The sequence below is a fragment of the Varanus komodoensis genome, unplaced genomic scaffold (assembly GCF_004798865.1).
Source record: "Varanus komodoensis strain SLA01 unplaced genomic scaffold, ASM479886v1 scaffold33, whole genome shotgun sequence".
Classification (NCBI taxonomy): Eukaryota; Metazoa; Chordata; class Lepidosauria; order Squamata; family Varanidae; genus Varanus; species Varanus komodoensis.
Window position 1 is genome coordinate 10,389,438 of NW_025335817.1, and position 10,739 is coordinate 10,400,176.

Sequence of the window (10,739 nt, forward strand, 5' to 3'; positions counted from 1 at the left end):
CAGGAGGTGAAGCACTTGTGAGCAAAATGTCAGGAAAGCCAGGAGCAAAGCGGTGCAATGGAGGTCATCAGGGCCCTTGTACCTTAACTGCAGCCAGTGTCCATGAATGTGGTGGGGCAGATGGCGCTGCAGAGATTCAGGGCTCTGGGGTTCCAGCCCCGATGGGCTGCTCCCTAACGCTGCCTCTGTGATAAGCTTTGGAGTGCAGCACTTTGCCAGCTCATCTAGTATGCAGGACCAACACTGGTCCCCTTCTAGCTTCACATTCTAATCAAGACAAGTTGGACCAGCCTAAAAGGCCCCTGCTGCACCTGCCACACCACTGAAAAAACAGTTCAAAAAAGAAAAAACATGGGGTGATCCTTTGTGGCTGGATTGCAGCTTGTGGGTGAGTTCTGTGTGATGACTCATCCTTAGTAGGTCTGTGGGTGGTGGTGGTGGGGGTCCTCATCCCTGCTGAAGGGAGTCTGTCCTCTTGGACAGACACTGAGTAGCATTTGCTACAACCCCCTCAAGTCACCTTCCTCCAGCTATCTTCAGAGTCTTCTGTCTTCAGCTGTCTTCCTCCAGCTTGGACATCTTTCCTTTGACTACTTTTGCATTTCTCAATTGGCTTTTATGCCTGTGACCTTCTCTTTTCCACATTTCCCCCCAGCCCTCTGTTAAGGAGCCAAGCACCAGACCTGTGACACCACCCCTTAATGGGCCATGAAAGAATCTTCAGCTAGGCAACAGAGCCCATTAGTAGCAAAAGGGGTGCAGTCCCAGGACATAAGAATATAAGATCAATATTCTGTTCATGCAGCAGCCAAACACCTGTCCATGTGAAACCCACAAGCAGGACAAGAGTGTAGCAGTGCTCATCTGTCCATGTTCCCCAGCACCTGCTGTACATAAGCAAAATGCCTCTGATGCTGAAGGTAGCACAGAGCCATCAGGACCTGGCCTCCAGCCCACAGAACACAAAGCACACATTGGATATGCTGATTCTGATATATTCTAAAGCCTCTGTGTGTGCATATTTAAAGGGCACCATATTAGTAAAAAGGGATGTATGGATAGGGGAGTGGTGGACATTTGATTTCAGAAAAAAAAAACCCAAAAGCTTTCAGGCAGGGTGCTTTAATGAGCAGGACAGCAGGAGGTGGAGCAAAAAGCCAGTTCCTCCAGTGGCATCTGGTGCACCAGAGATCGTCGGGGTCTCTGTACATGTATTTCTGCAGGGAACCATGGGCAGCAGGATGGTGGTGGCGATCTCTCAGAGATTCTAGGCTCCAGATAAAAGATGCTGGGCTTCTGACACAGTGCACCATGCAATGATTCTGCCTCTCATTAAGGCTAGTAGTCACTGATAGTCTTATCCTCCATGAACTTGTCTAAATCCTTTCAAAACCTTCCAACTTAGTGGCCATGTGGTTACAGATTGCTTAGCTTAGTTATATGCAGAGTGAAGAAGGACTTGATTTAATCTGAGCTGAATTTCCCACCAATCAGCTTCATGGAAGGATCCCATTGGTTTCTAAAGGGGAAAAGGTCTCCTTAGCTACTTTCTCAACACCTTTTGGTACACCTCTGTGATATCTCCCCTCACCTTCCTTTTTTTCTGAGCTAAACAATCCTTGACATTGTCATCTGTGCTCATAAAGGAGTTGCTTCAGCTGCTTGATCATCTTTCTTGCCCTTTTCTACACTTTGAGCAGCTACTTTGTTAGAATGATTACTGAGAAATGATCTTGCAAATCAAACAAAAGTAGTGATTGGGGCAGAAATGGAATTGACCAACACCCCTGGAAGCCTGGTGTGCTTAGGATTAATTTGTTCATCAAGTGAGTTTGAAAGGAAGCTGCTGCTCAGAATCTTAGTAGTCTGGTTTCCTACCTGCTGAAGGAAAGCTTTGTGAATACTATGGAATGACAAAAAAAAAAAAAAAAAAAAACTCAGACAAGTCCTAGATACAATCAAATCAGAACTTTCCCTGGAAGCAAAAATTACAAAACTGAGGCTGTATGCTTTGGGCATGTTCATGAGAAGGCAAACCTCTATGGAGAAGACCATCATACTGGGGAATGTTGAAGGAAAAAAAGGGAACCCAAATATGAGATGGATTGAATCCATAAAGGAAGCCACAGCCTGGAATTTAAAAGAGCCAAGCAAGGCTGTGTCATGGATAGGACATTTTGAAGGGCTTTCATTCATACGGTTGCTATAAGTCAGAAACAACGTGGTAGCGCATGACAACAACAGCTTCCTGTCCAGGGCTGGTAAGACCCCTTTGCTTGGTGACACTTGGACGGTGCCGTGGTGTTAGCAATCTCCCATGTTAAGCACAACTTCTCAGAGTTGCCATGCTAGGACTGTTTTAGAGCAGCCTTCACCAATGCGATTGGATGGCCGTCCAGCTGCAGCCAGCGTGGGCAGTCTGGCAACCTCTGGAGAGTACCAGTTGAAAGAAGGATGCTTGAGAAAGTAGCATGGTTTTCTCCTGCCCTGAAAGTGACAAAGCGAAGCTGAACAGAGAGATTATAGGGTGTTATGGGTTTATAATAATGCTACTGCATGTTCTAATAGCCATTCATGACTCTTAGATATTTAATATATAAGGCGTGTTCCTGGATGGATGCCTTCTAAGAGGCACTTCTGATAATGAGATGGCAAGTGTCCAGTAAACAGCTTTAAAGAGTGGCACTGAGTCCGTGGAGGAGTAATAACAGATGTGGAGTGGTGGTAGGTTCTCTGCTTTTGAGTTGGAGGAAAGGTTGGAGCAACTCCAGGGAAATGGGAGACAAGCTCAGCTCCTTTTGGTGACTGCCAACCCCACCTCCAAGGGCAGGCACATAACGACTCCCTGGATGCTATCAGGCAAACACGGAGCTGAGTGAAATAACCCCCTCTAGATTATCCACCCTGTCTGCAGACAGTGAAATGGGAGAAGGAGGTGGGAGAGCCCTGTCCAGCATGTCCAGGCTGCAGTGGCCAGTGTTTGCCCTTCCCTTGAGGAGCTCTGGGGTTCAGACCAAACCTTAAATGAGTTGTCAGTGGTTCTGAACCTATTTGGGGGCAGGCCATGGGTCGTTGCTTAAAATTCAGGCTATATCCCTGAACAGATGCACTTTCCCCTGATCTTGGACCATCTGCCTCCCCTGTTTAGGAAAATAAAATTCTCCAGCTGCTTTTAGCAGTGGTTCTGGGGTTGCTATCAGGCCTTCCTCCCTCCCTCCCTTCGTTGCTGTCGCTTCCACTCCTGAGTGGCAGCTAGGCTACCAGTTTTGTCTCCACTCTGCTGCAGTAATGCTCCCATGTCAGCAGCCAGGCTGCCATTGTACACCCCCTGTACAGTGCTCTGGACCCACTGTTGCATCCAACACCGAGTTTTGAGATACTTCAGAAAATATTACCCTTTTTCTGGGGGTGCAAGGAGCAAATTTCCAGCAAACCTCCTTGAAAGATCTCTTTGGGAAGAAATGTTGGCTGCTTCCAGCTTCCAGTGTGGTGTAGTGGTTAAGAGTGCAGGACTGGGGCTGAGGAGATCTGACTTCTAGTTTCCACTCAGCCTTGAAGTCCACTGGGTGCCGTTGGGCCAGTCACAGACCCTCAGCCCAACCTACCTCACAGGGTTGTTGTTGTGGAGATTAGACTGATAGGAGGAGGAGAACTATGTCTGCTGCCTTGAGTCCATTGAAGGAAAAAGACGGCCCTCCTCCTCTAACAAAATGGCTGTTATGGTGGTATATCCAGCTGCAAAAGTTGTTTTTTCAGAGGGTGAATGGGGGAGAGAGGAGGGGTGAGAACCCCAAAGCATGCATGCGCCTGTCCCCCAGTACAGATGTTGCTGCACTTTGTAGCATGTCCTGCTTGTTTTGTAGCCTCTCAGAGGCTACAAGCTCGAAGGGTGGCAACAAGGGGAAGTGCCTTGTTGGCCCAGCAATTAAGATGCCCCCTCCCCCCCAGCACCAATTCTGTTATTCTTTTGGTGCCAGGTTGAAGCGGCCCTCCTTTTTGAGGCATTCATTGCTATCGAATGGCATGGTGGGGGAGCTTTTATGTTGATCTCGTACTGAGAAAAACTGTTTTAGTTGCACAAAAGACAGTAAATTCTGTTTAAACATTGCACACTAGCCTTGTATGCTGTTTTATTGGATTTATTAAAATGTTTTATGAATTGTTGCTAACTGTCCAGAGGGATTTCGCTATTGGTTGGTATAGAAATGAAATGCATAATGGCAGTGTCTCAGTTTTCTTTTGCTTCCCCCCCACCACCTTAATGTGAGGAAGTAACAGAAAAATTATATGGGGCAGGAAGCCTGACAGAACCGGAAGAGGTGTATCTGGGCACAGCAGCAACACTGGATACTGCCCACTGGGAAGCCCCTTAAATAAAATGGAAATTGCAATTCAGTATTTGAATCCCTGCTTCTGGCTTCATTGCTGGTCTTCCCAGTCCAGCCTTCCACAAGCTGGTATTCTCCAGATATGTGGACTACAGCTGCCATCATCCACAGCCATTCGTCATGCTGGCTGGGGCAGATGGGAGTGATAGACCAGGACACAGACATGGGAAGCAGTTTGGGGAATGCTGCCCTTCAAAAATTGCTTGGGCACAATCCAACCAAAGCAAAGCTGGGCACCTTCTCACCAATTCCTCCAAATTCAACGGCAGAGCACCAAGCAGATGCTTCCGTTGGTCGGATTGTTCTCTTTGTCAATGACAATACGGGAACCATGTGAGAGTAGCTGAAAATATATTTCAGGAAGTGCTGGCTCTTCTTGAATAGGATCTGTTGCCCTCTCCCCCCACCCCGCCCGGCCTCCAAATCAATAACACAGAGAAAGAATGCGTGTTGCGGCTATACGTATCCTCGGATTTCTCTGCTCGCAGCTTGATATCCATCCCGCGGCTGTTAGTCTCAGTTCTTCCCACAATAGCCTCCACCTTTCCTTGCCTGGATCCTGTACGCTGCTAATCCTTAATGGATTAACTCGTCACCTCGGGGTTTGGTGCCACCCCCGACCCCCCCGCCGCCCGATGCGTACGCCTGCTTGGGCGGAAAACTTGGACAACAGGAAAGCCTCACACGGAAAGATGCTGCCGGTTCCTTTCTTCAAGCGCCCCTTCGGGCGATGCCTGCGCGGGCAGAGGTAACCGGAACGGGGCGCTTCGGCTGCTCGTGGGGAAGCGATGCGCCCAGGCCAGCGTGCCGTCGCCAGGGCCGCGAGACATGGTGGCGCCCGCGATCCAGCCAGGTCGGTGGCGAGGCGCGGGCGCAGGAGGAGCGCACGCTGCGCCCAGGCGCGGGGAGCTGCCGGAGGAGCTGGTCCTCCCACCGAGCGCCCTGCCCGGGGCGATCCCCGGCCGCGGGCGTCCCGCCAATGCCGCGGCTCTGGCGCGTCTTCCTCCCGTCCCGCATCGCTTCCTCCAGACGACACTTTCTCACGCGCGCGGTTAAAGGGGCCTACTCTAGAGTAAAGAGGCGCTGCCCGCCAGAAAGCTCGCCGTTTCCTGACAAAGGGAGGCTTTCCTAGTGCCAATAGTTATGATGATCTCAAATAGTGGTGTGGACCCCGAACAGCCCGGGAATTCTGCATTTCACCTGGGCAAGAGGGCCCCAGGTTCCCTCCCCGGCCCGCGCAACTCCTTGCCGTCCCGGCAGAACTGGCGCTCTATGTTCCGAGCGTTTCTTTGCGGCGGCTGGAGGAGACCGGCCTTACGAAATGCATTAATGATGCGTGTATCGCGAAGGGGAGAGCGTGCGGTAACGTAATGGCATGTATTTATTTCTTACTCGTCTGAGGCTGCAATCCTATACTCCTTCGACTGACAGTAAGCTCTTTGGAAGCCAAAGGGGACCTACTTCTGAGTAGACATATACAGGGTTCCGTTCATAGTGTTAAAAACAAAACTCATCAGGCAGTGATCTTATCAACTCAGGGGCCACCTTTACTGATTCAGATGAACATACTCCCGAGTAAACTGGGGAAGAGCTGAGGTTTTGATCGCATCCCCAAATATCTGGTTGGCAGGAGGGGCGTTGACCTAAACAGTCGTCAAATTAACTTACATTTGTGAACCAGGAGCCGAAAAGATGAAAATGTTTAAATGCATCCCAGAGCCAAACCGGACTTCATACTTTTCATTTGTAAATGGAATAGGACGGGGGAGGGGGGATAGCAAAGACCCTAACCCTTCTCTCTTTTTTTAAGTGGGTGGTAAGGTTTCTGGGCATAAGTATACATGGCTCTCATCCCTTTGTAAACTCTCCTTTGGAGAAGTTTGCAAGACACCCAGGTACACATCTAGAGCATTTCATGGGTTAGGAAAAGGTGGGCAAAAGCAAAGTTTTATAATGTTTATTTGTGTTTATTTTCAATATGTACATACTGCCTTCAATGGCTATAAAGTCCCATCAAGGTGGTTGAACATCTTAAAATCGCATAACCCTATAAGTAGAATGCACAAAATCTACGCACCAAAAAACCCCAAAACACAAAACAAAAAACTGGAGCCGAAGCTGGACCATCTAATCCCATCATCCTGTGTAATAAGCAGAGGAGTTTCAAGGTGGTGCCACTAAAGTGATTCTGAAAATTCGTTTCCTTCTGTTCCAAATCCAATATAAAGATTATCCTTTCTTGTATTTCACGTGTAGGGATTAAGGGACAATGAAATGCATAGAGCTGAAATCAAGATTGTGTGCACTTTTAATTTGTGAATATATGTATTTCATATATTTTCGTATTTGTTCATAATTCTCTCAGTTCAAACAATTGAGGCAATTGTAATGCAAAGTCTCAATTAAATTATCAAGTGTGGTTGTTTGAAAAATAGAACTTTAAAAGCAAAATAACAAACGAACAAAAATCACTACCCCAATTTGTTGAATCTTCAGTGATAATGAATGTGAAATAAATACTTTGAAGGGACAACTTTGCACATACCATTTCTCATTAGGAATCCGACAAAGATGTATTGGGAAAATAGCCTAGCCACCATGAAAAGGAAAAGAGAAGAGCTTAATCCACATATAATTGTTGGACCTGAAAAACAGTCAAATGCAGAACAACTTCAAAAACAACCCGTAAGAGAAAATTGGGTTTAGGTGGTGAAAAATGCGATGTAGAAAAATCGAACTGTTCTGAATAACAGTGCCACTAGATGTCGCCCTTGTTTATCCCAGACTGCCTCTGCCAATCATTTCTAAAACAAAATCGTTCTGTAGTCCTCTTTTACACCAGAACCGTTATTCTTGCCCCCAAATAAGACACTTCCTTTTTGCATTGCTACCTCTCTTATATTTAACAGCTTTGGTCCTAATATAATCAAACTGTTGGTCCTATGATGCAGCAGATTTTAAGAAATAAAATAACACATTTTAATTAAGTAAACTTGCAAACAAATTCAAGAATTGGTTTCTATTTTTACCTCTTAAAACAGTTATGTGCACTCAGTGTTTATATCATTTATCTAAAAAACGATTCTAGTGTAGAAACAGGCTTAGAAGGAAAGTTTTAGAGGCTTTTCTACAGAAATATAATTTTACATTCATAATATGGGTTTCTTTTTTAAAATTGCTTTTATTCTTTTAATCTCATCCCAAAATAAAATATAAAGTCATGAAACAATTTTTAATCTGTACTCTATAAGACAAATGGTAATGAATCAGCTAAGCTAATTATCAGACGGAAATATACCATTATTGATCATAGCCTTTCAACATGAACTAAGAGTGCAATTTAGCTTCATTCAAACATGCAGGTATGCCAGGTTGCCCATTGAATATTAATGAGTTTGTGTCTTATTGGATGGAATATTCTAGAAAATTAGGGAGGAAGTAATTGATTACTTTTTGAAATTACCAGTCAGGGTTTTATTCTTTTGTCATTTTGTTTTTTGATGCATTTATTTATTTTTGTTTGATGTTTGATGTTGCCTTGAGAAAGCTGCTGATATCCTTCTACCAATGTTCCTGTTTCTAAAACCCTTCTACCTACAGATATTCTTAAAAGAAAAAGAAGAAAACTGGTAGTGGACTAAAACACAGTAAGAAAACTGACACTCTACCAGTATCACAAAAAAACACTCTGTTCTGGGGCATGGAAGGAGGTCATTTAGATATAGACAATATATTAGATTTTGGGGGATGTGTGTTGATTTGGTCAGATCACCCCCCTTATCTAAAATATTCTACTATTTTGGTCATACATATGAAATCTAGCCTCCAGTAGATAAATGGGGACTGGGAATTTAGAAATTACCGTCAAAGTGTGTGTGGTTTGTGTAAAGGAAAAAAAAAAAACCAGATTCTCCATGAAATTCATAATGTTCCATCCACAACTGTTTCCCGTTGTTGCTATTCTTATTATTACTATTACTATTGTTGTTGGAAAAAAATTAATTGAGGTCAAGCACTCAACCCTGAAAGAGTTACCAGGGAAAGCCAAAGCCCCAACCATAATCTTCCAGCCAAAGAAAAGAAAAAGGGAGACCACGCTTCTTAAAAACAAACAAACAAAATTCCCTGTGGTGGCAGTCCCTGCCTGCCGTTAGGAAGGAACGTAAACAAGCATGTTACCTTAACGTAATTGCAATAAACAGGCCAGACAATTGACAGAAAGGGGAATTTGTTTAACCTTTCCTGCCCTTCCTCATTGAGGCAAACCGGTTCCTTTTTGTTCACACAAGGCTTCAGTGGGAGAAGAAGAGAATCCACAGGTCAGGGGTCAAGAGTTTCGCCCATTCTCTTGGCTTTTATTTCTCTGCCCCCTTTTCTCTCTGGGGATCATCAAAAGAAAATGGTGCAGAGTGGGAGGAGGGGGGAAAGGTCACTTGAGGAGTGACCCAGAAGGGTTCCAAGGCATTCCCTTACAGAAGATGTAAGTTTGGGTAAGCACATGCATCCTAGTGAAGAAGGCACAGCTTGGCCTTTATAAGCCAGAAAAAAGGCCCAGTGGCACAGGTAGGGGTGCTTCTGTTGGGATTCCTCACCTGAGGGTGGGTGTTTTGATGGTGCTTTGGCAGCTGAACTTCGATCGCCCAATACGATCCGACTGACGCATGGGTCTCCTTACTGGCATCTCCCTGGTCAGGGCACCCCTCTGTCATGTCCTGAGAGTCTCCCGAGTCCTTGGGAGCTGGGGTGGGAGACATTTGGAATAAAACCAACAGGGGAATAAAAACAAGCGCAATGTGGTGCGGGGAACTGGCCAAGGGCATGGATTTGACCAAGCTGAGGACCGTGAAGTCCCACTGAGTGCAGGAGGAGCGTGTCTGAATGCTTGCTTTCCCTTCTCACGGGTGTCTGGATGATGGGTTGGTGAAAGTTGTAGCACATCAAATCTAGTTTGCTGGCTGGCAGTACTTACAAAACCATTATCTCTCTCTGTCTTCCTTTCTCTCTGTCTCTAGTGGGAGGAGAGTTGGCTTTGTTTTTAAAGAATAAAACAGAGAATGGGGTACCTGCAAGGCAGAAAAGAAGAAAATAATAATAATCAATTCATAAAAGTGATATTCATCACCTAATATGTCTATTCGGTGCTGATATGAATCCTGCTTGTACTTGTGCTTTTTATAATTACTGACTGGGTCCGACCCAAAATCCACATCTTAGGGCATTCCCCTCCGCATTAGCTTGTCAGGTACTGCCGGGAATTTTCCTTCCGTATTTATTTTTAGACTTATTTTGCACTAATCCGCCCAAGGGCTCTCCAAGCAGATCACAATAAAATCTCCGTGGGGCCAACTTTTCTCAAGTGGAGAAACACTTTTCCGTTCAGGAGTGGGAGAAACCAGCAGAAACCCACGTTGGAGTAATATTAGAAAACGACAGCTTGAAAGTTACGTATTCCAATGGAGCTGCGAGCGGGTGTTCATAAATCCAAACAGGCGCTATGTATTTCCTACTGATCTTGTATTCGTGCATGTGTGAATTATAGCATCTGCCCAAAATCTGATGCCTTACGATTCCTATGCGCAGGGAAACGTCCCACAGTCACTGCAATTAATTCGTATATAGGAATACCCGATACATATATTTTGAAATACACACGCACACCGCTATGGGTGTTTCTGAGGGTGCGTGGTTCTTTCAGCGAAGGAGACGGAGAGAGAAGGCACGTATTCGAAACGCGCACGCACCCGAGTCCCAGGGATGAAAAGCGAAGTCGAGGCTAGGAAACGTCCTCCGACCCTCCCCCCGCGCCCCATCCTTCCCCCTTGCGCTCGGCTCTCCCTGCCGCCCACCCAGCGACCCCGGGGGTCGACCCCGGAGGTGCTGGGGTAAATGGCACGCTCTCGCAGGAGAGAGGAGCGGCCCTGCAGACCAGAGCCGGGGCGTGCGTCCGGGGCGTCTTCTCCTCTGCTGGGTCGAGCCCAGCCAGGCAAGGTGGTGCTGGAGAGGCGTCGCTTACCGCGGATTTCGCTCAGCCAGGGCGAGGTCCGCCCGGCCCGGCCCGGCCCGGCCCGGCCCGGCCCGGCCCGGCCGGTCGCGGGGGCAGCCAGAAAACAGCCGCTCGCACGCCCTTCTCTTGCTCGGTTGCGCAGCCCGACTGGCCGGCTGGCTTGCCTGCAAAACTCTCTGGCTGGCTTTTCGGCACGAAACCGAAGCGGGTGCTTTTTCTCCCGCGGGCTCTTCCCGAGCCTGCGGATCGCTCCTGTCGGGCGACTCTTGGAAGGCTGGACGGACCCCTCCGTTTTTGGATTTCGCCGTTCATTTCCCTAGAAGTTTTCCTCCAGCCCCAGCAGGAGC